The sequence below is a fragment of the Marmota flaviventris genome, chromosome 3, assembly GCF_047511675.1.
Source record: "Marmota flaviventris isolate mMarFla1 chromosome 3, mMarFla1.hap1, whole genome shotgun sequence".
NCBI lineage: Eukaryota > Metazoa > Chordata > Mammalia > Rodentia > Sciuridae > Marmota > Marmota flaviventris.
The window spans coordinates 144837444-144860639 of NC_092500.1; the positions used below are offsets into that span (position 1 = coordinate 144837444).

A 23196-nucleotide genomic window follows, 5' to 3' on the forward strand; every position below is an offset into this window, starting at 1 on the left:
AAACTACTGGGAGGGTTATTTGACATCCCAGGTATTTCCCTGTCTCATGCTGATTGGTGGCTGCTAGAGGGTTGCTATGGATCCCCACCTAGCCTAACTGAGTCAGGGACACCTGGGGCAGCAGATCTCTCCTGTTATTTGTAGATAAACAACTTAGCAGGGTGAGAATGTGCCTAGGAGTGCTCTGTGGGTTTTTCCAAGGACAAAGGTGATGTCCCTTCCTTGGACAGGCTTTGCTCTGAGGTAGAGGCTGGTTTTTCACAAGCTAGTGACTTACTGCCACAGTCTAGCTGGGCACAAATAACGAGGCACTTGTAGGTTCAAACAGGAACTCCTTTATTGCCTGAACTCCACCAGCCCTCCACACGCACTCCCCGGGAACTCTCTCACCCTCCACGGGGCTCCGAGAGAGCTCAACGGGAACTCCCCGAGAACTACAAAGTAGTGGGCCCCCTAGGCAGCAGGAGCCGCCCCTATTGCCAGAGCCTGCAGGGGTCTATATACAATTGAATACACAGCCTGTTTCAATCCAGCATCATCCAGTCACAGCAATTATACACAGCTTAACTTAATTATCATCATCTTAATGGCTCGCTGGCCACCTCTCAACCACTCCTTCTGGCAAAATGCTAGGTGCCATCCTGACTCCGCTGTGGCTCTCAACAACTTACACTCTCTGAGCCTTCCATCATTTATCACAGTTGTGACTGCCTGATGGGGGTCATTGTGAAGATACAATGAAAATATCACACAAATTTCTTAGCATAGTGTCTAGCCATTTGTGAAGGTTCAATAGAGAGTACTACTATTAATTATAAGCTGTTTATTAGATTAAATAATACGTTGATGAAAGCTTGAATTAGGAGTTAACAGTGAAAATGAAAATAAACACACAGAACATTTGCAAGGGAAGAATCATGGATGCAGTGTGTGGCCTTGTGTGGTTGTGTGACCGTGCACTTTAGTCCCAGGCAATAATAAACACTGTGGGCAGAAGTAGCAGCTTCTAGGAAGCGTCCTCAAGGGAAGGCGTCAGACTCCAGCCCAGCTCCTTTCTTTCCTCTGGAATGCAGATCATTGGCTGATATGCTGGCAAAAACCCTGGGCTAGAAGGTGTCCTTGGAATGGCAGCCTTGAATGTCAGAGCCAGTAAAGCAAAAGAAGCTGAGTCCCCCACCTCCAGACAAGGGAGACCAGCCTTGACCTGAACAGCTTCAGGCTTGCTGAATTTAGGATAGGTAAATCTGTCTTGGTTAAACCATAATTATCTGAGTCTTTCTTTTACTCACCAAACTCAATCTTTTTGTTTTGTTTTGTTTTGTTTGTGGTACTGAGTATTGTGCATGTGAGGCAAGCACTCTACCAACTGAGCTATATCCCCAACCTGCCAAACTCAATCTTGAACCAATTCGGATGCCTAAAGATTTATGTACAAGGATGTTTGTGGAAGCATTGTTTGAAATATCAATAAATGTCAATCTGCATATTTGTTGGTAAAGCAATGGTTGAATACATCAGGGCCCATTTGTTTAAATCAGTCAACAAATATTTTTGAGCATCTATTTCCTGTCTGGTACTCTTCTAGATCCAAAGAGACAAAACTGGAATTAATGTTTGAGCCCAGAACACCCAAATGATGGGATAACTATGAAGATATGAAAAAGTAAAAGCTATTGTGTATCATTAGTATTGTTGATGCTCTGAATCTGGGGCCTTGCTGGATTTGGAGACACTGCCTTTCCCAGGGTTACTTAATCCCTAGATTAGCAAATTAGTTTCCTGGGAGTTTCCCTTTCGTATGCAAACGAACTAATCCAAGCTCAGACCCACCGCCTACTTTCACTGGAGAAGCCACTTTCTCCCTTGACCCCAATCACCCCAGGTCCAGTACCAGCCAATCAGGGGCAGTCTCTTTATTCAAACTAGCCAATCCTGAGCCTGATGAGCCTGCTTCTCCTGCCTTCACCATTCCTTCCCTGGATACCTACAACAAAAGCCCAAGCTTTCCTGTAGCTTCTTCTGTCTCCTGACAAACCCTGGAACCACACATACTACCCCCTCTTTTTGGGAACTGTCAGTGACAAACTATAGCTTCAGTGGCAGTTATCTCCTAGTCTGTGGCGGTACCACACCGGAATAATAATAAGACCTAATTTTAAAACATGTAGAATCTGATCCCATTTTATTTTTTGAAAAAAAAAAAATTGAAGTGCATGTGTGATTGTTGTACAAGTTTCAAAAAATAAATGAAAATTCATGGAAAGAGAGACCAAAAAATTTAACAGTAATTATATTGAGGAGTGTATTCCATCGCTTGGAGGAAGAGAGGCAAAGACTATATTCACTGTACTTTGAGCATTGTTAATTGGATCCCTATAAGGAGCATGCCTTACTTTTGTAAGAAAATAAGACAGACAAACATATGTGTTTTGCATTTCATTTCACTCTTCCGCTCTCTGCGCACCTCCTTCCCTGTCACACCTGAGCTGCATGCACCTGAAGCTTCTTGGAGCTCTGCCAGGCTGCTCAGCTGTCTGCTTGTAGACAGGCCCTGCCTCCTCTGGACGGCAGCTTCTCCACCTTGCTTCATATTGCACCTTCTTCAATTTGTTGAAATTTTTAGTCTGCTGGGTGCTTCTGCCTCTGTCACTGACATGGTGGGATTTGCACCTTTTTATTACTTACAACAATTTTAATGGGATCACCAGGAGTCAAGAAATAGAGAATCATGGAAGCTTGGAGATCTCTTCAGACAGGAAGTTGCTGAATAAGTGTGAGAATCCAGTATCTTGACACATCAGTGAATGTGACTGGGTATAGAAGTGTGGTGTGTTAATCATTACCTTTTGTCACTATGACAAAATACCCGACATAATCAATTTAGTAAAAAAAAAAAAAAAAAGGCCTATTTTGATTCACAGTTTCAGAGGTTTCAGTTCATGGTGATTTGACTCTGTTGCCTGTTACCTGAGGCAGCACAGTATCTCATGGTGGGTAGCACACATAGAGAAATCCTACTTGCTTCGGGGCAGCTGAGAAGAAAAAGAGAGATAGGAAGGGGCTGGGTCTCAATATCCCCTTCAAGAGCAATGACCTAACTTTCTCCAACTAGGCCCCACCTCCAAGTTGGAGAAAGGTTCCACCACTTCTCATAGTGTCACAGGCTGAGGACCAAACCCTTGAATACATGTGCCCTTGAGAAATATTTCAGATCCAAACTATAATAATTAGCCACAAGCAGGTCCAGCCTTTGACAAAGACCCTCACACCGAGATGGGCCTGGCCTTGAAAAACAATGAATCTTCATTTATAGGGGCCACTAGAAATTCAATTCAAAAACTGACTACTTGGAACAAACCTGCCTGGAAAAACTGCTGGCATAGTAGGCAGGGAGTTGGTGGGGAAAGGGAGGGGGTTTCTAGCACAAACAATGTTGAAGTGGCATCCCTTTCTCCACAGAAAAGTCTTAACTGGGCTTCTCCAGAAATCTTCACCAGGCTGATTTTAGGACTGTCAGCAAAAGAGTCTCTGCAAAAGAGTTCAATGTAGGTAAACTTCCTATTTTCATATCACCCTGTTTTACTTGGTCACTGGCCAGGAAGATATCATCACTCCAGGTGCTGGACACCCCCTTACTAGTTTTTCACAAACATGTATCCAGTATATTAGTTTGTAGAAATGTGCAAACAAGTCCTCTGGCCTTGAGCTGGGCTTCACAGAGATGTCTACATTTTTAAGATAAGTTACAAATGAGCCCAAGGTAACAGCTGGCAGGGGGAGGAAAGAAAGGGGAGAAGAAGCTCTCCCCTTCTCAGGGGTTGTCCTTGAAGGGTTAACTTGCTCAACACAGTGAAATAAAAAGCTGCTTTTATGTGAACTTCTGAGCCCCTCCCCTTACATGCTGGGTATAAAGTTCTGAAACTCCCTGAACTTGGGGTTCAGGGGATTGATTGATTGTAGCAAAGACTGTACCCTCTGAACCTGGCTGCAGCCAAATAAAACTGTTTCCTGCTATCTTCGGTTTGTCCCTACAACAGTGTCTCATCCTGTCATGTGCAGAACAGCAGTCCTGTAGGGAAGATGGTTTCCGGAAGTATCGTCTGGGTTCAGGCCGCCTGTATGAGAGGTCTGTCTGCCCAAGTTCTGGGGTAGGCAACCAATGCGAGGTGCGCCATTTATTTACCCAATGTTTGTGGACCTCCTTCTCTAGGCCTAGCAGGCAAGTGATGGTCTGGATGAAGATGAGAATCCACAGCTACTCAATGCAAAGTGCTCAGGGAGCACAGACAGGAGTCTGTCATCCAGCTGCCCGAGAGATATCACTCGCCAGTCATGTGATCTTTGGCTGGTTGCTTAACTTCTGAGTCTCATCATTCTTGTTTTAAAAATAAAATATTTTGGCATACTATAGCAATACATGCATGCATACCCATGTGAGTAGCAGCACAATTCACAATGGCCAAACTATGGAACCAGCCTAGATGTCCATCAACAGATGGAAATGAGGCACATATACACAATGGAATTTTATTTAGTCATAAAGAAGAATGACATCATGTCATTTGTAGGAAAGTGGATGGAATTCGAGAATGTTATGTTCAGCAAAATAAGCCAACCTCAAGAAAGTCAAGGGCTGTACGTTTTCTCTCATGTGTGGAAGCTAGAGAGGAAAAAGAAAAAGTTAGAAGGGAATCTCATGAAAATCAAAGGGATATCAACAGAGTATAGGAAAGGGCCAGGGGAAGGGAGGAGAGGAGAGAAAGGGGAAATACAAGGGAATGATATTGACTAAATTATATTGTTAACATTGGGTGCACGTGCAAATATGTAACAATGAAGCCCACCATTATGTACAATTATAATGCACCAACAAAAATGGGGAAAAAAAATTTTAATAAAATATTAGAGCCTAGCTCCCAGGGTGGTTGCCGTCTTAGATGAAATATAACCCTGTATACTGAGTAAGCACTCAATCATGTCCCAGAGAGCTCACTGCTTACGCTGCAGGCCCCTGACTTTCTAGAGGAGTGGATTGTCTTTCCTGTTGAGTGTGTAACTGGCTTCAGAGATTGGCTATGAGACCTTTGGACATTTGAACAGCTCAGACTGTGCTGGGCTCAATTGTGCCTGAAGGCAGACTGCAGATTTGATTTAGAATATTGCAAAGCGTGTGTGTGACGGGGGAGCATCTGAAGCCATTGAAACTTAGCAATTGAACCTGCCCATATATGTGGAGCAAGAGGGAAACTAATTCCTCTGTCTCCCAGGCCCTTCCTATTTTGGCACATTCTAGCTGGTGCTGAAGGAAAGGGCAGTTTTTGCAACTGAAGAGTTGATAAACAATATTGTTGGGTTTATCTGGATCCTCGGATCTCAGGATTTTGAAGTATGTTAGGCAAACACCTAGCAGCAGATAAAATTTTTCTCTATTTCCTGGATGGATAGTCAGAGGCTCAGTCGACAGGCTGTAACAGATCCAAGAACACAATCTAGGTCAAGTGCCTTAGAGACAAGAAGGGATGTCGCAGATGCGCCTACGCAGTGGTTTTCAAATGTGAGTGCTCAAAATTCACATGAGAAAGCCTCTCAAATTCCAAATTCCTGGGTCTCACCACAAGAGAATCTGATTCAGAAATCTGGGTGTGGGCCCTGAATTCCAAGTTTTAACCTTGGCTCTCAGGTGGTATGTTTATCACACTTTGACAACTACTGGTCTAGTGGAGTCAAAAGATGTGCCTTCTATTTGGGGTGCGGCCCCTGAGTGGCCAAGAGGACCACTTCTAGGGGTTTAAACCAAGGACAAAAATCTATAAAATTCACAACTCAAAATTTTATCTTCTAGGGAGAAAGGCATGGCAGAATGCAAACTCAAAGTTTTTAGCAAACTCTTTTTACCAATAAGGCAAATTTGACTCCTCAGGGTGAGATTGGTTCTGCAGGTATACAAGAAACCACCTGCAGCCCCTCTTTCCAGGCATCCCTGAACCCAGATCATGTTGACAGGCACAGAGGCTGTACTTCCAACTTCTAGCGGTTCCAGGGGTTTCTTGGCCTGTGGCTAAATCCTTCCAATCTCTGCCTCCATCTTTGTGTGGCTTCTCCTCTCTGTATCTCGAATCTCTCTCTGACTTTCTAAGAACATTTGTCATTGGATTTAGGGCCCTCCACAATAACTCAGGAAGATCTTATCTCCAGATCCTTAATTACATCAGCAAAGAGCCTGTTTTCAAATAAGTCCACCTTCCTAGGCTTCAGGTAGACATATCTCTTTGGGCAGGAGGTCACTATTCAAGCCATTACATCTTCCTATCACCTGTCACTATGATCATTAGCTGTTTGTGGCATGAGTTAAGGTCAGTTTACTCCACAACAGTAAGATGTAAAGGAAGGGAACTTGGATACAGTTTCTGTAATGTTCAGTGCCTGGAACACACTAGATACTCAATTTTTGTTTAATGAGTGAATAAGTTTTTTTTTTCATTGATCTTCATATAGTGGCGCAAAGCTGACCAGCATAGTATTGTGATAGCATAAGTCTCTCTTCAGCACTCTTTATTTTTCAAAAACACCTTTCAGGTCAATTGCAGAACATTGCACTTGAGCCTCATTGTTGTCAATGTCTGTAAAGACCCCAAACATCTCCCCCTGCCCCTTCTCTTTGGAAATGTTGAGCAAAGTTCCCTCTACCTAGGGATGAGTTTGGGAAGGAGTGCCATGTCACAAGATTGAGTCTTATCTTCTCATTCAGAAAATGGTGCGTGTTTGATTTAGGTGAGATCTTCATTTCCAGTTCATCCTTCTCTGCCCTGTGTCATTCTTGGATGAGTGTAGGGAGGCCACCGAGAAGCCTGTAGGCACAGGCTTGCCCTGAGTGGGCTGCCCCTCCTTTCATTGTGGATAAGGCCGGCGGTGCTTCTCTGGGAGCCTTCCCTGATGCTCAGGAATCTCTCTAAGCTCCATTCTTCTCCCTAAAGCACTCCAGGCCTGTTCCCTTGTGAAGTGGATGATGGAAAGATTTTCTCACTCCTTCCCATCCAAGGACTTGAGTCAAAGGCGCCACGAGGAGTGCACTGCAAAGGGGAATGAACTCAGGGGTACTCGGCCACATCTCCAGCTCTATTTTGTATTTTTTTATATGTATTTTTTTTTTTTAGTTGTAGGTGGACACAATACCTTTATTTATTTATTTTTTTAATGTGATGCTGAGGATTGAACCCAGAGCCTCATCCATGCCCGGTGAGTGCTCTACCCCTGAGCCCCAGCCCCAGCTCCAATTTTGTATTTTATTTAGAGACAGGGTCTCATTGACTTGCTTAGGGCCTTGCTAAGTTGCCAAGGCTGGTTTTGAACTCACAATCCTCCTGCCTCAGCCTCCTGAGCCGCTGAGATTACAGGCGTGTGCCACTGTGCCCAGCCATCAATGCAACGACTTCTAAGAGGTGTCCCCAGTACAACTATATGACGAGGTGAGGTGTTAGGCTATGGGTGAAAGAAATGCAGAGAGCCGCCTGTGTCCCGCCCTCGTGGATTGCATTAAGACCTAACAAGAGGGCTGGAGGGGGTGAGTTTGTCCCTCCTGTCTCTTTTATCCCTTCCTCCATGTAAGGATGCCATGCAAAGGTGCTATGAGAAATGGCACCTTTTCAGACACTGAATCTGCCAGCAGCTTGGCCTTGCCAGCTGCCAGAACTGTGAGAAATGCATTTCTCCTGTTTATAAATTGCCCAGCATAAGGTATTTTGTTATGCCAGCAGGAATGGACGAAGACAGAACCCATTTGCACCATTTTTCACCGTTGTGTAATAGACTTTTGCTAGTATTTTATTTAAAATTTGTTCCACTATTGTAAATGATGTTGGTTTTGTGTGGGTGTGCATGCAGCAAGACATCTGTCAAACGTTGGGGCCGGGGTTGTGTTGACTTGGAGAAATGAACTGGAAAGCCCTCCTTTTTCTGTGCTCTGGAGCAATCATAAAGCAGGGACCATTAGTGACACCCACTTGAGCTGGCCTCGGTGAGAATGTGCAAAAAGCAGCCCATATGAGCAGGAGCGAGAGATTCTGGTTGGGGAGGTGTTGGGGATTGGCACGGACTATTCTGTCTCCAGATGTTTGCTGTGTGAAACAGATTGTGTCTCTACCTTCCTGTCTGGCTTACAGGGTAAAATCCACTGACCTCAGAGCTTGCTTGTCAGATTTTTGCAGAATCTTCCAAAATACATCCAGGCCATCGCCCCTGAGCTGTTGGTTTTAGCCATACACCAGGGAAAGTAGAGGATGGGGCAGGAGCAATTGGGAACCAGGTCTCATATGCCTCTGAGTTGCTTCATTAGCCAAGACCGAGGGGTGCAGGTGAGACTTTGATTCACAGGTGGCAGCACGTGTGTGTACAAAGGGCGCCAGGCTGCACCATGGAAATGCAGAGTTTCATTGTTGTCTTTAAAAATAATGTTCACAGCTGGTCCTCAAAAACAAAAAACAAAAAACAAAAAACACGGTTATAAGAGGCAAGGAGATTAGGCTCTGAGTCTAGTTTTCTTTATCTTTGTGGAAGAGGAGGTTTCATTTGAAAGGTTTTATCACCAGCCGGTTGACAGGCTACTGCAGTCACTAGCTTCATTTAGAAGGGGACTGGAAAGTAATAAAAATCTCTTCTTATTTTATAGTTCCACCTGTGCCCACTGGATCAGCTAGATGTCCTGAGCTGTGGGGGTGATGAGAGTAAATGGAGAAAAGAATAAGAACCCCAAATGACTCGTTTTAGCCACTCTTTTCAGCTACAGCCTGACAATTATATATATTCATAGGATAATATCTAATATGAAAAATGTCTATAAGAGAAAGAAAGGAAGTGTCATTTCATTTAATAAACAGTTCATTTCAATATATGGACATTTTCACTAAATTATATAAAGTTTTTTTTCCTTCTAATTTCACCTTGGGGTTTTTGAAGGAAATGCCATTCTGGCATAGTTTTAAATGACCAGATAAAGATTTATAATCAGAATGTAATGTAGCTGGAATAATACTGACATAGAAATAATTGCTTTTCGACAGGTGGTCCTATAGTTTTGTGATTAGACCTACAAATTCAATGTCAGCAAGCTGTCCATAGAGCCCTCCCTGGATCTCAGTGAGGAATGAACTGCTTCTCGGAGATTCTACCTTCTCAAAGCTCAGAGTCTATATAACAGGGTTTCTGGAAGTTCCTTCCACTGTCTTTCCAATGCTATAACATCCACTTTGCACGTACGTGGGACCACAGAGTGAAGCGAATGTGCTTAATTATTTCATATTGAACAAAGAAACAAGGCAACAACATCTTAGAAATTATAAAGAAAAAGCCCTCTCCCAGTAGATCTGCAACATACAACCCTAGGCGAACAGGGTTGTATTCTGCTTAAAGGATCTCTCACAAACATCTATGAAATACCATGTACACACAGACAGCAACTGGCCCACAAAGACTGGTTCATATGAATATCATACGAATACACTATATTTGGAGGCAATGAAGATTTTCATAGATTGGTTGATTCAAGAAATATTAATTGAAAACTCCTGTGTTGCAAGTCCTGCTCTGAGTGCTACTATGGCTACAGCAGAGGACAAAAGAGACAAAAAAAAAAAAGACACAGATGCTAAGACAACTAACATCTAGAGTGTAGATAGTGGTTTGGGCTAAAGAAGGAAGTAGGAGAAGGAAGGGAGAGGGGACTCTGGGAGAGTGTGATCATTTTAGATAGGATGCTCAGGAAAGGCCTCAAGACACAGTGAAAATTAAATAAAGACCTGAAGGAAGCCAGGTGGCTATCTCTCAGGGATGAAGACCACCAAGGTCAGAGTTTGTCTGGTACGTTAAAAGATGCACAGCAAGGGAACCAGGAGGAGGAGGAGGAGGAGGAGGAGGAAAGGGGGGCAGAGATGTAACTGTGGGGTAGAGAATACACTGAAGCCAACAAAAGTGGAAAACCAGTTAGAAGACTGATGCAAAAATCTAGGGAGCAAAGATGAAGGTGCCTGGAGCAGAAAGATCAGAGGAGGGCGTGGTGGCTGGATTTGGAATACACACACACACACACACATTTTGGTACCAGGGATTGAACTCAGGGGCACTCAACCACTAAGCCACATCCCCAGTCCTAGGCTGGCTTTGAACTCATCATCCTCCTGCCTCAGCCTTCTGAGCTTCTGGGATTGCAGGCATGCACCACCTTGAATTTGGAACATATTTTTAAGGTTAAACTGATAGCATTTGCTGACCACTTGATGTGGGAGTGAGAGAAGAAGAGAAGTTGAAGATAACTATATAAAATATATCTCGATGTATTTTATATATGTATATGCAATACATAATATATGTATATACACACGAAGTATATTTTTTGCCACAGCTACTTGAAAAATAAAGTTATCATCTGCTGAGATGGGGTGACTGCCAGAAGAACAGGAGGTAGGGTTTTTGTTATTTTTCTGTTTGTTTTGTTTTTTGTTTTGGGTTGGGGAGAGTGGGGGAAGTTGATAGAAATGAATATCAGGAATTTAGGACATGTAAGAGTCTATTTTCCATTATTCTAACAAAATACCTAAAGCCGAGTACCTTAGATAGAAAAGAGGTTTATTTAGCCCACAGTCCTGGAGGTTAAAGAGCATGTGCTGACATCTGCTTGTCTCTGGTGAGGACTTCATATCAGATGGCAGGAGCACATGAGAGGGGAAGAGATCACGTGGCAAGAGAGAATGAGGAGGGACCAGTTGTGCTCTTTTATAACAACTCACATTTTGGGGGGTTATAGGGGATTGAACCCAGGGGTGCTTAACCACTGAGCCACATCCCCAATCCTTTTATATATTTTGTTTAGAGACAGGGTCTCACTGAGTTTCTTAGGACCTCACCAAGTTGCTGAGGCTGGCTTTGAACTTGCCATCCTCCTGCCTGAGCCTCCTGAGTCACTGGGATTACAAGTGTGTGCCACCATGCCCAGCACAACTCACCCTTACAGGAATTAACTAGGGACCCAGGGGACTACGTAACCTTTTACAAGAGCATTCCCCCAGTGGTCTAACGAATTCCCATTAGGTCCCTCCTTTTAAAATCCCACCACCTCTTAACATTGCCACACCAGGGACCAACCTTCCAACCCATGAACCCTTTGTGGACACGCTACCCTCAAACCAAAGCAGGGTATTCTAAATTTCAACTAAATACTAGACAACCAAGTAGAGTTGCTGCTGGGCATCTACTTCTGGAGTTTGGGGAGACTCCATTTAGTTCTCCAGTTGGGGAGACCTCTCATTTAGAGGTCTAAATTTTGGAGTCATCAGCATATAGATGACATTTAAATCAACTAGATGGGATATCACTGAGGAATAACTATATTTAAATACCTTTATTAGAGAATGTATAAAGGCCAAAGCAGAATAGCAAAGGAGACTGGGGGGTAAAAAAAAAAAAAAGAGCTGCCAGAAGGGTTAGAATCAAAACAGGCAAGTGTGGAATCCTGGAGGCGAAGAGAAGCACGTCTTTCAAGGTCTAGTGCTGATGGTAAAGTCTAATGCTGAGAATGGACCATTAGATATAACATCATGGAGGTTATTTGTGGTCCTGAGCAGACCAGATGAGCATATGAATAAAACCAAATACATAGATGTAGAGGAAGGGCACAGGCCACATGCTAGGCTGTCGCCCTGGATGTGTCCATCACAGCATTTCTCCTACCCACTATCCTCTTCTGAAACACAGCTTTCCCTGGCAGACCCAGGCTATTCCTTGCACATGGTCGTCTTACTCAGTGTCACGTGATGGGGAGCCCTTGGCCCAGGAGAGGGTCTGATACAGAAAGATCTGCCAGCCCTATAAGGTAACCTCTCTGAGATGTGCGGAGATAGGCTGACATCAGTAGCCTCCAAAGCTGAGGGACTACGTGAGCAGATGTCACAAGGAAGGCCACCATGAAGCATAAATGGGCTGCAGTCTCAAGTGGGCAGAAATCATGAGTCTGAGCAGAATTTATGGCATAGAAAAATGACATGCAGACCATAGAGCATGGTGGCTGCCTGCTAGCAGTAAGGAAGCCCCACAAGAAGAAGCCAAGAGAGTGGCGGCATCACACAGATGGCCGGGGGGGGGGGGGGGGGCGGGCACTAGTCAAGAGCCACCAAGTACTGCCCTATTTCCAGAAACCAGGCCCTCCCAATGACCCCACCCTCAAGATTCTTGGTGGCCCCACTGCCTGAGCTAACTTGGATGCAGTGAAGACTTGAGTTCAATGAGAAAAGCCCCAAGCCACAGAGGCCACAGTTTTGCTAATGCAGAGCAAGATGTGGACACGATGCCATCAGAGGGTCTTGAATTAAAGCAAAGAACATAAACACAATAGTCAATGCCAAAGTTACAGGAAAAGTTGGGGTGGTAGAGAAGATGAAAGGATTTATTCATAAGGAGATAACAAAACATAGGTTTTTCCTGTTGTCTAATAGGAAATGGGTCAGTTTCTCATTGACTCCTTCCTTTCTTGCCTTGGCTGATCATGCCAAGAAGTGACCAGGAGGAAGGCTGGCTTTTCATAGTGGCCGTACTGAGCAATGTTGGCTGGTGTAGACAGTCTGAAGTAGCTGTCATCCTCAAATTGTAAGCACTGAGTGAACTGGTCCCTTGGATGCCTGAGATTTGGTGGCCAGGTAGTGTGCTTTGGATGAGGATAACCTGACATCACCAGATCTTTGTCTGACATTGTTGTTCTTTGTTAAGGTCATAGATAAAATTTGGTTAGTTCATACTGAATGTCCAAAATTCAGAATTTGTTCTGATTCTGAGCTCTGGGGTCAACTATCAGTAGGAGCACCCAAGGGGTCAGGAAATTTCCCAAACTCAACCATCTTGGAAAGGCTTTCTAAGATATCTGTGCTTTAGGGCACCACGGAAGAAATTTCTAGACCTATCCCTGAACTGTTAACATTGATGACCTATTTTAAGATTTTTCTTTTAATATTAAGGTCTAGCTAATTTCTACCAGATTGATTGTACCCTCTGGATTTTTATTTTGTGCTATGTAAACTGAATCGTAATCCTCTTATGATGATATTTATTGAACTCCTACTTTGTGCCAGAGTACATATTAATACTGGGAATGCCACATTAATCAATAATAATGCTAATCCAGTCAGGAAGTATGGTGTAGTAACTCAGCACTCACAGGACAATTAGAGGAGCTGGCCTGCTCTGCAGTAAAACCACCCAGCAATTATTCTGGCTTACAGCCTATTAACTTTTACCACTTCCTTAATACAAGAGAATTTTATTACCAATTTACCCAGCAAGTTAAATTAATATTTATAAGAGTCATGGAGGCTGAGGAGCATGATGAAATTTCTAGATGTGCCTTGTCAATGCTGAATTTTTCCCCTCATCATCTCATCAGTCCTTGACTGATCTCTCAGGGGTAATCAAAAAGACTTAGTTTCTCTTATTTATTTATTTTAACTGGAATCGAGGGAAATGATGATTCTCGCTAAGGATTTCCCCTTGAAAAATGGAAATCAGGAAAATCCTTAAAAAGAACTGGGAAGAAACTTAGCATTGTTTACATTTTTTTTTTACTGTAAAGACAAAATTGGCAATGCTGAGGAAAGCCCCTCAGTGTGGTCCTGGGCTTCCACCAGGGGAAGCTCATTGACTTTGGCTCCAGGGCAGCCCCTGGTCTTGAGGGTTCTGCCTGTCTGCAGACCCACCCTTACCGACTTAGCACATCCCTGGGGCCTGGGTTCCAGGCCTTTGCAGACAGCTGGTTTCCTCAGCCAGGCATCTTCCTTGGACTGGGAAAGCTCTTCAAAGGCAATCTAGGGGCCAGTTCCATGTCGCATACCCTCTGCTGCTAAGGAGGGGCCCAGTCCCTTCAGGGCAGGCAGGGAACTGAGGGGGTAGAAACGGCCTGGGCTTCCAAGTCACTCTGGCATCTCAGGCACGAGGCTCCTGTGACCCAGAAGCAGGGTCTGGTTCTGTGCCTTCTTGGCTGTGTGAACTGAACACAAAGCTGGACACGTTGAGCCTGTTTTCTCATGGTAAAAATGGAAACGCCTGCCTTGTGCAAGGACTAATAAAATAAGATGCACACGGCGTCTTATCATTCCTCTTTGCTTTGCTGCATTTCCCCGCCACGCCCCCTGCTGGTGGTGATCCATGATGAGGAGGGACCCAGCTGCCCTGTAGGACCGGAAGCTGAGAGAGGATGGTAGAGGGAGAAGGAGCAGGGACACTGAGAGGAGGGGAGGAGAGGTGAAGGGGTGGGGATAGAGGCAGAAGGGGTTGGGGCTGAAGAGAAGGAGGAGAAAGAGAGGGAGGAGAGGAGGGATGGGGAGGGGGGAGGAAATACATAGACAGGCTGAGAGGCACAAAGGAATGATTCCATAGCCTCTGTTCCAGTAAAGTGGCTGGAGGTTAGGATTAGATGACAGAAACGATAAACTGATCATGCATCATAGAAGGATACAAGTTCAAGGCAGAAAATTGCATCTACCAACAGGGCTGGTAGATGCATACAACAAAAGAAATGCCCAAATGGGCCAGGTCCCAAGCAACAATACAGTAGGTACTATTGACCATAGTTTCTGTGCCTCCAATCCACGCTCTGGCATGGTCAGCAATGTTTACCATTTGAGTGTTTCCCTTGCACCTGTGCTAGTTATGCTGGGATTTATTGAGAATAGTATTTGGTGTTTTTTCCCATCGTTATTCTTCCCGTTGTTTTCTATCTTTGCCACTCTGTGTTTTGGGCTCTCGTAACTCACGTTGGAGATTGTGGGTGAGCTTTCTATAGGGGTGCAGGACAGAGTCTTTGGAGCAGGGGATAGGTGGATGTCAATGACAAGAATCTTGGAAAGGTCCCCCAAGGCTGGCAACAGAATAGAGGCATATGGGGAGGAGACCCCCAAAACCATTGAGGTTGAATTTCTCAACACATAGGCAAGCTGATTTAATATGATTTAGAGAAGTTCAGAATATGGCTTTTAAAAAATATATACCATGTCTCAAGAGTAAAATTCATTGCTACCAAATACATATTACTTGTTAAAAACCTACAATGATCCTACAAAGCAGGTATCACGGCCACTCCATTTTGCAGAGCATGTTGAGCCTATTGGTTAGGAAACTTGATTATCCTGAGCTATTAAGTAGCAAAGCAGAATGTTAAGCTCAGGCCCCCACCAGCTACCCCTTGGACTCACTGTGTCTCAAAGGGACACCTTCCCCCAACATTCTTTGTTTGCATCTTAACTGACTGTGGAGTTTTCATTCTTGAATTTGGCTAAATCTTTATTTTGAAGTAGTTTCTCCTGAATTCCTTTATGAGAAATTGAATTCATCATATAATACCCACTGTACAGCTGCATTTGCTCAGGGCGGGAGACAGCATGGTTCCCTAGTTGGGTGCAGGGGTCTTGAGGAGACCACAGAAATGGTAGCCCCCAGCTCCCTGCCTGACACACCCTCCTGGCCTGGGTCCCCTTTGGTCCTGGCACCTCCCTTCAGAGAGCACAGAGAAGCTGTTTCCCCTACAGGAATGCTCAAAGGACATTTAAGGTGTCATTCTTGACACAGGCCCCCAAGTCCTCTTTGCTCTTAGCCATGTGGGGAAGGGAAATTCTAGTTCAGTGTAATTAAAAACAAAAAACAAAAAAAACCTTCAAGACTTGGGGTGAGGGGTAGAGAGAAAGGACAGGAAAAAGAGAAACAGCCATAACCGAGTTCTTTGTAACAGTCTGGTAACCTGAACAGAAAAACCTTTGATAATCTCCCTGGGAGAGCTTAAATATTTCTCTCGCAGCCTCCAAGTAGGGATGGCAAAGGGTCAGCACTGAAACAAGATGACCCACTCCACCAGCTCGCTAAGCCCTAATCCTGGAGGAAGGAAGTGGGGTCTAGTTTCCACGATTGCTTTAAAAAAAAATCAAGGCTTTGTTTCTCGGGATTGCTCTTCCAGTAATTGTAACACACGGTGGTTTGCGCTGGCCGGAAAGAGCCTTCTGAAGACAAAGGCTTGTTTCACAGCCCCCTGGGCTCGCTCTCCTGAGCCGGCTGCGCTCGCGTGTTGTTCCGCGACGGTGCCACTGGGTGGCGCCCAAGGAGCCGAGATCGCGGTCAGACCGCCGCTTCCAACACCGGCGAGAGAGACTTAGGCACGTCAGTCATTCGCAGAGGTAAAGTGAAGAGGTGACTGAAGGGAAGGAGGGTAGGGCCGGGTGGATATCCCATGGTTTCTCTCTCTTATATAAAGAAGAAATAAAAAGCATATTTAGAAAAACAAGTTTCTATTTGGAAAATGCTATTTTTATTAGGGTGTTAAAGACCATCTAAGTTAAGAGTGGGTCAGTGCAGCTTCATGCAGGTTACCTGGTTGCACATCAGACTCCTGTATAGAAAGTACTGATGGGGTAATTTTGCACTTCCTTCCTTCCTTCGCCCCCAGTGTCTCCACAGTTGCTGGCAGGCATCCTCTGGATTCTGAGGCCCAGTTCCACCCTGTATCCCTCCAGAGACCAGGCCTTAGTGGTCATCCTCTCCCATCTGCTGCTCTCTTGAATAAACTTACTTAGCAACCTCCATCGTAAAAACCTAATGAATCTAGAAACAAGAAATCCTCACCTGGCTACCCACCATCAGCTACTTTATTACCTGTCATTTTCCTTCCCTTTCCCTTCTCAACAAACTTTGGGAATAGGCCTGTCTGTGAGCATGGCCTACTCCTTCCTCCCTTCCTCCAGTTTACTCTAATTGGCCCCAATTTATTTTCTGTCCCACTCTCCTGAAACTCACTGCCTATTATCCAAATCCAGAAAATACTTTTGTTTCTCTTCTTGTGTGGCATTTCTCTTATATCTGGTACTAAGGATCCTGGATCTCCCTGTACACCTTCCATTCTTGGCTTCTGTGACACTCACATCCCTTGATTGTCCCTCCCAGCCACTATCTTCTCCTTAGTCCCATCACAGGAACCATTTCCCACAGAGCACTGTGCTGGGTGTGGAAAGGAGCCCCAGCAGGTCCCTCCACAGCAGTACCCGGGCCTGAGAGACAAAGTGACTGGAGATCTTCATCCCTTTATTTTTACTAAGTTAGAGCAACCTTGGCAACGGATACAGGTGGGGGATAGTAGGAGACAAGGTTGGGAAAAGTATGTGAAAGGTTCTCAGTGCTGGGCTAGTTTAGCCCCAATCTCACAAAACCTCACTACATGAATGGGACAGGCTGACCAGTGGCCACTTCTCAAGGAGGGTTGAGAGTGGTCAGCATCTCTCCCTGGGCTCCTGCAGGACATGTCGGCACTCTGTGCCCAGTTATCTATTGCTGCATAACAAACTATTTTGAAGCTTAACTGAAGTAGCAGGTCATGAAATCTGCTATTTGAATGGGGATGAGGGGGTGGGAGAAGGCTCATCTCTGCTCCACTTGGCACCAACTGGGGTAGCTCCACTGGGGATTTAGAAAATCCACTTCCAAGATGCATCACTTACATAACTGCAAAATTGGAGTTGGCTTTTGGCTGGGAGTTTATGCTAGGGCCAAGGCCAGAAGCCTTGGTTCCTGTTCCCATGGGCTTCTCTGTGACCTGCTTGGGCTTTCTCATAGTCTAGTAGGTGAGTTGCTAAGAGGCTGAATCTTAAGAGACAGGAAGTAGAAATTGCCAGTTTGTTTTCTTAGGGGGAGGGGTACTGGGGATTGAACTCAGGGACATTCAACCACTGAACCACATCCCCAGCACCTTTTTGCATTATCTTTAGAGACAGGGTCTCACTGAGTTGCTTAGTACCTCACTAAGTTGCTGAGGCTGGCTTTGAACTCACAATCCTCCTGCTTCAGCATCCTGAGCTGCTGGGATTATGGGTATGCAACACTGTGCCCAGTGGAAATTGTCAGTTTTTCCATGCCTGGGTTGCATCCACTATATTCTATTGGCTAAACAGTTAGAGTTCAAGTTCAAGAGGAAGAGATACCACCTCTTGCTAGGGGCCACATTTCAAAACACCACACCTTCTTATTCTTTCCTCCTCTTCCTCATCCTCCTGGTTATGCTTTGTCTTCATCCTCTACAGATTGGGACTGGGTGGGGACATTCCAAGAGTGGAGTTCAGAAGGTTTATGACTGTGGCCTTATACTCTCTTTCTTTCTCCACCCCAACCCTTAGGACTCCTTCCATTTAGACACAGTCAGGCTTGCAGAGAGAAAAAAGGCAGTCAGTAACTTGATTTATTGATCCTTCCACAGGGATGGAAAGACAAAATGTCTAAGTTTTAAGGAGGTTCAGGCAGTCTGACACTTCTATTTGGGGGCAAGACAATGATCTGAGTGTAGCGGGGTGACACCCAGAATGCCGGAGCTCTGAATCAGTGCTTCTAAGAGCCCCAAGCCTGTACAGGATTCCTGCCTCCTTTTTTTTTTTTTTTAATATTTTTTAGTTGTTGATAGACCTTTTATTTTATTTATTTATTTATATGTGGTGCTGAGAATCTAACCCAGTGCCTCACACATGCCAGGCAAGTGCTCTACCACTGGGCTACAGCCCCTGCCCTCCTCTGTTATTCTTAAAGGTGGATCATTATTACTGCAAGATTTTAAGTTCCTTTTTTTTTCTGGTTCTCTCAGCTAGAAAGTAATAGAAAATCACGGTCATGAGGCTCAGCCAGCCCAGGCATTTTCCTCTGAGGTTGGTGACGAGGAAGTGAGATGTCGTGCCAACTAAGGTGGACATCTGTGCAGCAGGTCTTCAGTCGAAGCCACTAATTTACCTTCCAAACACTGCCAAGCAACTATCGGGGGTAATGACTCTGTCTCTTTCCAGACTCAGACCAATTTTGAGCCCATGACCTTGAGTGACACTGTACCTCCCACAGCTATTCTATAAAGGGGAGAATGATAGCGAGTCAGTGGAGTGACTCTTTCCAATTATGAAGGTGACAAAGGACATAAATATACCAAGGACCAAGACCTGCAGGAGGAGAGTGGCTCAGTGCCAACAACCACACAGTGGCCTTTTTACACCAATTAGGTACATTTTCCTGATATAATCTTCTGCAAACGTTCAATTAATTTCCTCTATTCGCACGCACGCACGCACGCACACTTCTGCCCCCATCAGAACAGGAGCTCAGCATGGCCTTCACCCAGGGAGAATTTATAAAGTACAGCAAGTAAGGCGAACATTTATTTTAAAAGACTTTCTACCGCGAGGGACAAGAGAGTCTAAGATGTCACTAGATGTCAGCTCGGGTTTCCGAAATGATTCCTTAGGGGGTTCTGTCTCCTTTAAAAACTCTCCACTTGACCTTGTGAAAAGTCTGTCAAGGCTGTGATTCAGCTGCCTCAGAAAGATCTCAGCTGGGAGGATTTGGGAAATTTTGTGGGATTTCCAACCAGAACTTGATGGATGGATCAGATTTAGATAAGCAAAGAGGAAGGCAAGGGGAGTTCTCGAAGAAGGAGGGAGATGGATGAGCAAGAATGCACGGGAGGGGCAGAACTCTGGGATCTGACCCTGCCAGGTTCAGCTTTCTGCCCCCATTTTAAAGATCTTTAGCAAGACCCCCTTTGAAGTCTCATGTCATACCAGAATGGCACAGGGTGCGAGTTCACCAGATGGAGACCCCTTGGTGGGGTGGCTGGGGTGCAGGAGTGTGAGGTGAGGGGTTAGGCAGCTAGAGAAGATAGGAAGAACTACCAAATAGAGCTCTAGAAGAGTCTGTCTCTTTGTCTTTAGCACACCCTTGATGGGAGGAACCAAAAGAAAGAAAATAAAAGGAAAAGATGGATAATACCTACATCAGCAATGGTGGTGGTTAAAGGTACTTGAATGTGCTTCTTATGCTCATGTAAACCAGAAAAAATATCCTTTAGGAAAGCAACTTGGTAAGTTGTATTCAAAGATCTGTGGCCTAGCAGATTATGCTAAGTGATTAAGCCAATCCCAAAAAAACAAATGCCAAATGTTTTCTCTGATATAAGGGGGTGACTCAAAGTGGGGTAGGGAGGGAGAGCATGGGAAGAAAAATTACCTCTAGATAGGGAATAGGGGTGGGAGAGAAAGGGAGGGGGAAGGAGAATAGCATGGATGGTGGAAGGAGATGGTCATCATTATACAAAATACATGTATGAAGATGTGGATTTGGTGTCAACATACTTTATATACAATCAGAGATATGATAAATGGTGGTATAAAGGTGTATTAAGAATTGTATGCAAAAAAAATAAGAGAGCTCATGTATAATGGCATAATTTGGTGTGAACACACTTTATATACAGAGTTACAAAAAATTGTGCTGTGAATGGATAATTATGAATGTTATGCACTCCACTATTGTCATGTATGTAAGAAATAAAAAAAAAGATCTGTGGCCTGAGCCAGGTATTTTGCAGGAGTCAGTTTATCTTTAAACATTGTTTGGATTGAAGTTGGGGCCAACAGGAAGGCTCTGTAAGGCAGGGATGAGCCACAGGGGAATGTGAAGTACAGGCCAGCCGGGGTGGTGGAGCAGAGGATAGAGTAGGGTATTAGAACCTGCATGGGGGGACCAGGCATCTGTGCAGGGGGTGGTGGAGGCCAAGCTGTAGGGGGTGGGGGCAGGGGCAATGGGAGATTGGGTACACAGAGAGGTATTGGTAAATAAGTAACCATATAAGGGATTATAGGAGCCAGGTTGGAGAGAGCAGTTTTAACTATAGAAATGGAGAACATTGGATTAAAGCCTGAACTTGGAATTGAGGTGAATTCATGGTTGCAAACTCTGCAGGCTAAAAATGCCCTTCCTTTGTTAATTTACATTTTTATCAGATCAGTGAGGCTGACCATTCTGTCATTTGCTTATCTTCATGTCTAGTCCCTTCTCAGAAATGCCTGTTTATATCTTTTGACTTCAAGAGTTTCTGGAATTTGAGTAAACTTAGCTGTTCATTCCTAGTGAGGTTCATGACTTTGCCTCATTCTTCAGTTCTATGTTATCTTACAGCCATATTTTTAAAATGTTTTATTTGTTCAAGTCTGTCAAGTTTTTCTTTGATGTTTTCGGGGTTTTAGGTCATGCTCAGAAACAGTTTTCTCAATTACTATTTAAAAATGCACCCATGTTTATATCTTGCGTGTTTCTGATTCTCTATGTGCTTGCAGTGTGGGTCACCTCCAGGGCTCCTGTGGGAGGCATGCCTGGTTTTCTTAGGCACAGCTGGGGCCAGTGTTCCCGTGTCAGTACCGGCCCATTAGGAGGCAGTTCTGCAGTCAGACCTAGTTGCCCTGCCATTCTCTGCAGCTTATTTCTTCACCTGTAAGTGGGGATGACAGTAGAGCCCACCTCAATAGTGTGAGATAAGAAGTCATGGAGATAATCCAGGCCAGCGGCTAGAACATGCCTGGCCCAGAGTAGGTACCTAATAAATATTAAATATTATCTTCCCCACCATGTGCCTAGCTCATCAGGACCTTCAAGATAGTAGGCATGCATTGGTGTCCCCAGAGGTCCTCCTCCCAGAGGGTGGAGGAGGGAGAGGGTCTGGATGGAGCCCCAGCAGGGTGGCCATGGGATTCCGGCTGTGCATCTGCCTGGTCCAGGCACACCAGCACCTCATCTTTTGCACAGCCAGTCTTGGTCAGCCTTGCCTGGCTGCCTCTTTCCCTCTTCCCTGCCTGGGTTGGATGGTACAGTGCACCACTCCAGAGGCAGAATGAGCTTGAAGGCTCTACCTCAGGGGGTTCTTCCCTAATTACCCTCATTTCTCATCTCTCTCTGACCCCTGTGTCCTTCTACCAAGACTCCTGGAAGAACCCAGGGTTCTGCCTCCTCCAGAGCCTCCACATCTGCCCACCTGGTCCCTTTTCTCCTTTTTTACCAACCTGCTTTCAAGCTTCCCCCATTTGCAAGCATCCACCACTAAACACCCAGATCTAACATGCTCACCTCTGAGCGGCCTCATCATTTCCATGTCCCCCCAGCAGACATACCTGTATGTTAGGGCTGGAAATAATCTACATGTCTTCACTGATGTGAGTGGGTAGGTCTTTGCGTTACCTTTATAAAGTTGTATATGTCTTTCTCCCTAATCTTAGAGGAGTTTTGGCCCACTCTTCTATTTTTTTCTCCATTTTTTTTTTTTTTAGGTCAACTCTTCTTTCAAAATCCTGTTGCAAGCAGTGTGCTCTTTCAAAGGTGAATCATCCATAAATATTGTCTTCCAAGAGTATATTCACGACTGAGTGCAGCGGTTCTGTTGCCAGTACCACAAACAAAACAAGACCATGCTGTTTCAGTAGCCGAACTTTCTTTAAAACCTGGCCCTCCTGCCCTCAGACATGGTTTGTCTATACTGTTTCTCTGCATTTCCTTTGAAGGCTATACTTCCTGTTACTATTACATTAAGTTACTTCCTATTACATTAAGTTGGTAGTTACTGAGTTACTTGTCTATTCCAGTTTCTAGACCCCAAGATTCCACATCTTATTTATTATCTTAATAAGATTATCTTATTGATCTTTGAATCTCCAGGACCAATTAACAGACCTTGGGATCCCTTTTATCTTTACCTCCAAAATCTTCTTATCACTGCTGATGCCTAATGCTGCCCCTATGTCACTTGTCTCACTCTGGATGACTGTTCACGGGGAAACAAGACTTCTTAAGTTCTCCCACAATCCACAGGGATTCTCTAGCTAGTTTTGTTTGTCAATTCAAGGACACAGCTCCTCATAATAGGGATAATAAGGATCTTTTCCAGCTCTTGAACATGACTAAAAGAACGAATCAAGGAAGAATAGAAGGGGAAGAAGGTCAGAAGCCCATTCCACAGTCAGCCCCAGAACAGGTTTTGCTGTGGTGGATCCCAAAGTGGCTCCTGGCACTTCCAGGCAATGGCTGTCATTGTCTCTGTGCAGTCAAACCAGGACTAGGGGAGTTTCTGTAACTGAAGGAAGGCCTGGCTGGATGGGAGAATGGGTTGGCACAGTTTTCTTAGACTGGTTTTAGTATTAGCTTAAGAATAATATTATAAATAAATGAAATAAGAAAATGGCATAATGCATTCGGAACTTCTATGGCTTGCATGTTTTGGGGGGCACCTGGTCTCCAGCATGGCAATGTGAGGGCTGATGGGACCATTATGAGGTGGAGCCTGGTGGGGGGTTCTTAGGTAGATGGGGACCTGCCCTTAGAAGAGGTTGT

The 23196-nt window shown here is 44.7% G+C and overlaps 1 long non-coding RNA gene across 1 annotated transcript; it reads right to left on the reverse strand.

The window, feature by feature from the left end:
- Nucleotides 1–6535: 6535 nt before the first annotated feature.
- LOC114085688 (uncharacterized) lies at nt 6536–22305 on the reverse strand. Its single transcript, XR_003581534.2, has 3 exons — nt 21984–22305; nt 8176–8463; nt 6536–7070 (listed from the first exon to the last, which is right to left on the reverse strand). It is a non-coding gene; the product is annotated as an uncharacterized lncRNA (long non-coding RNA).
- Nucleotides 22306–23196: the final 891 nt, after the last annotated feature.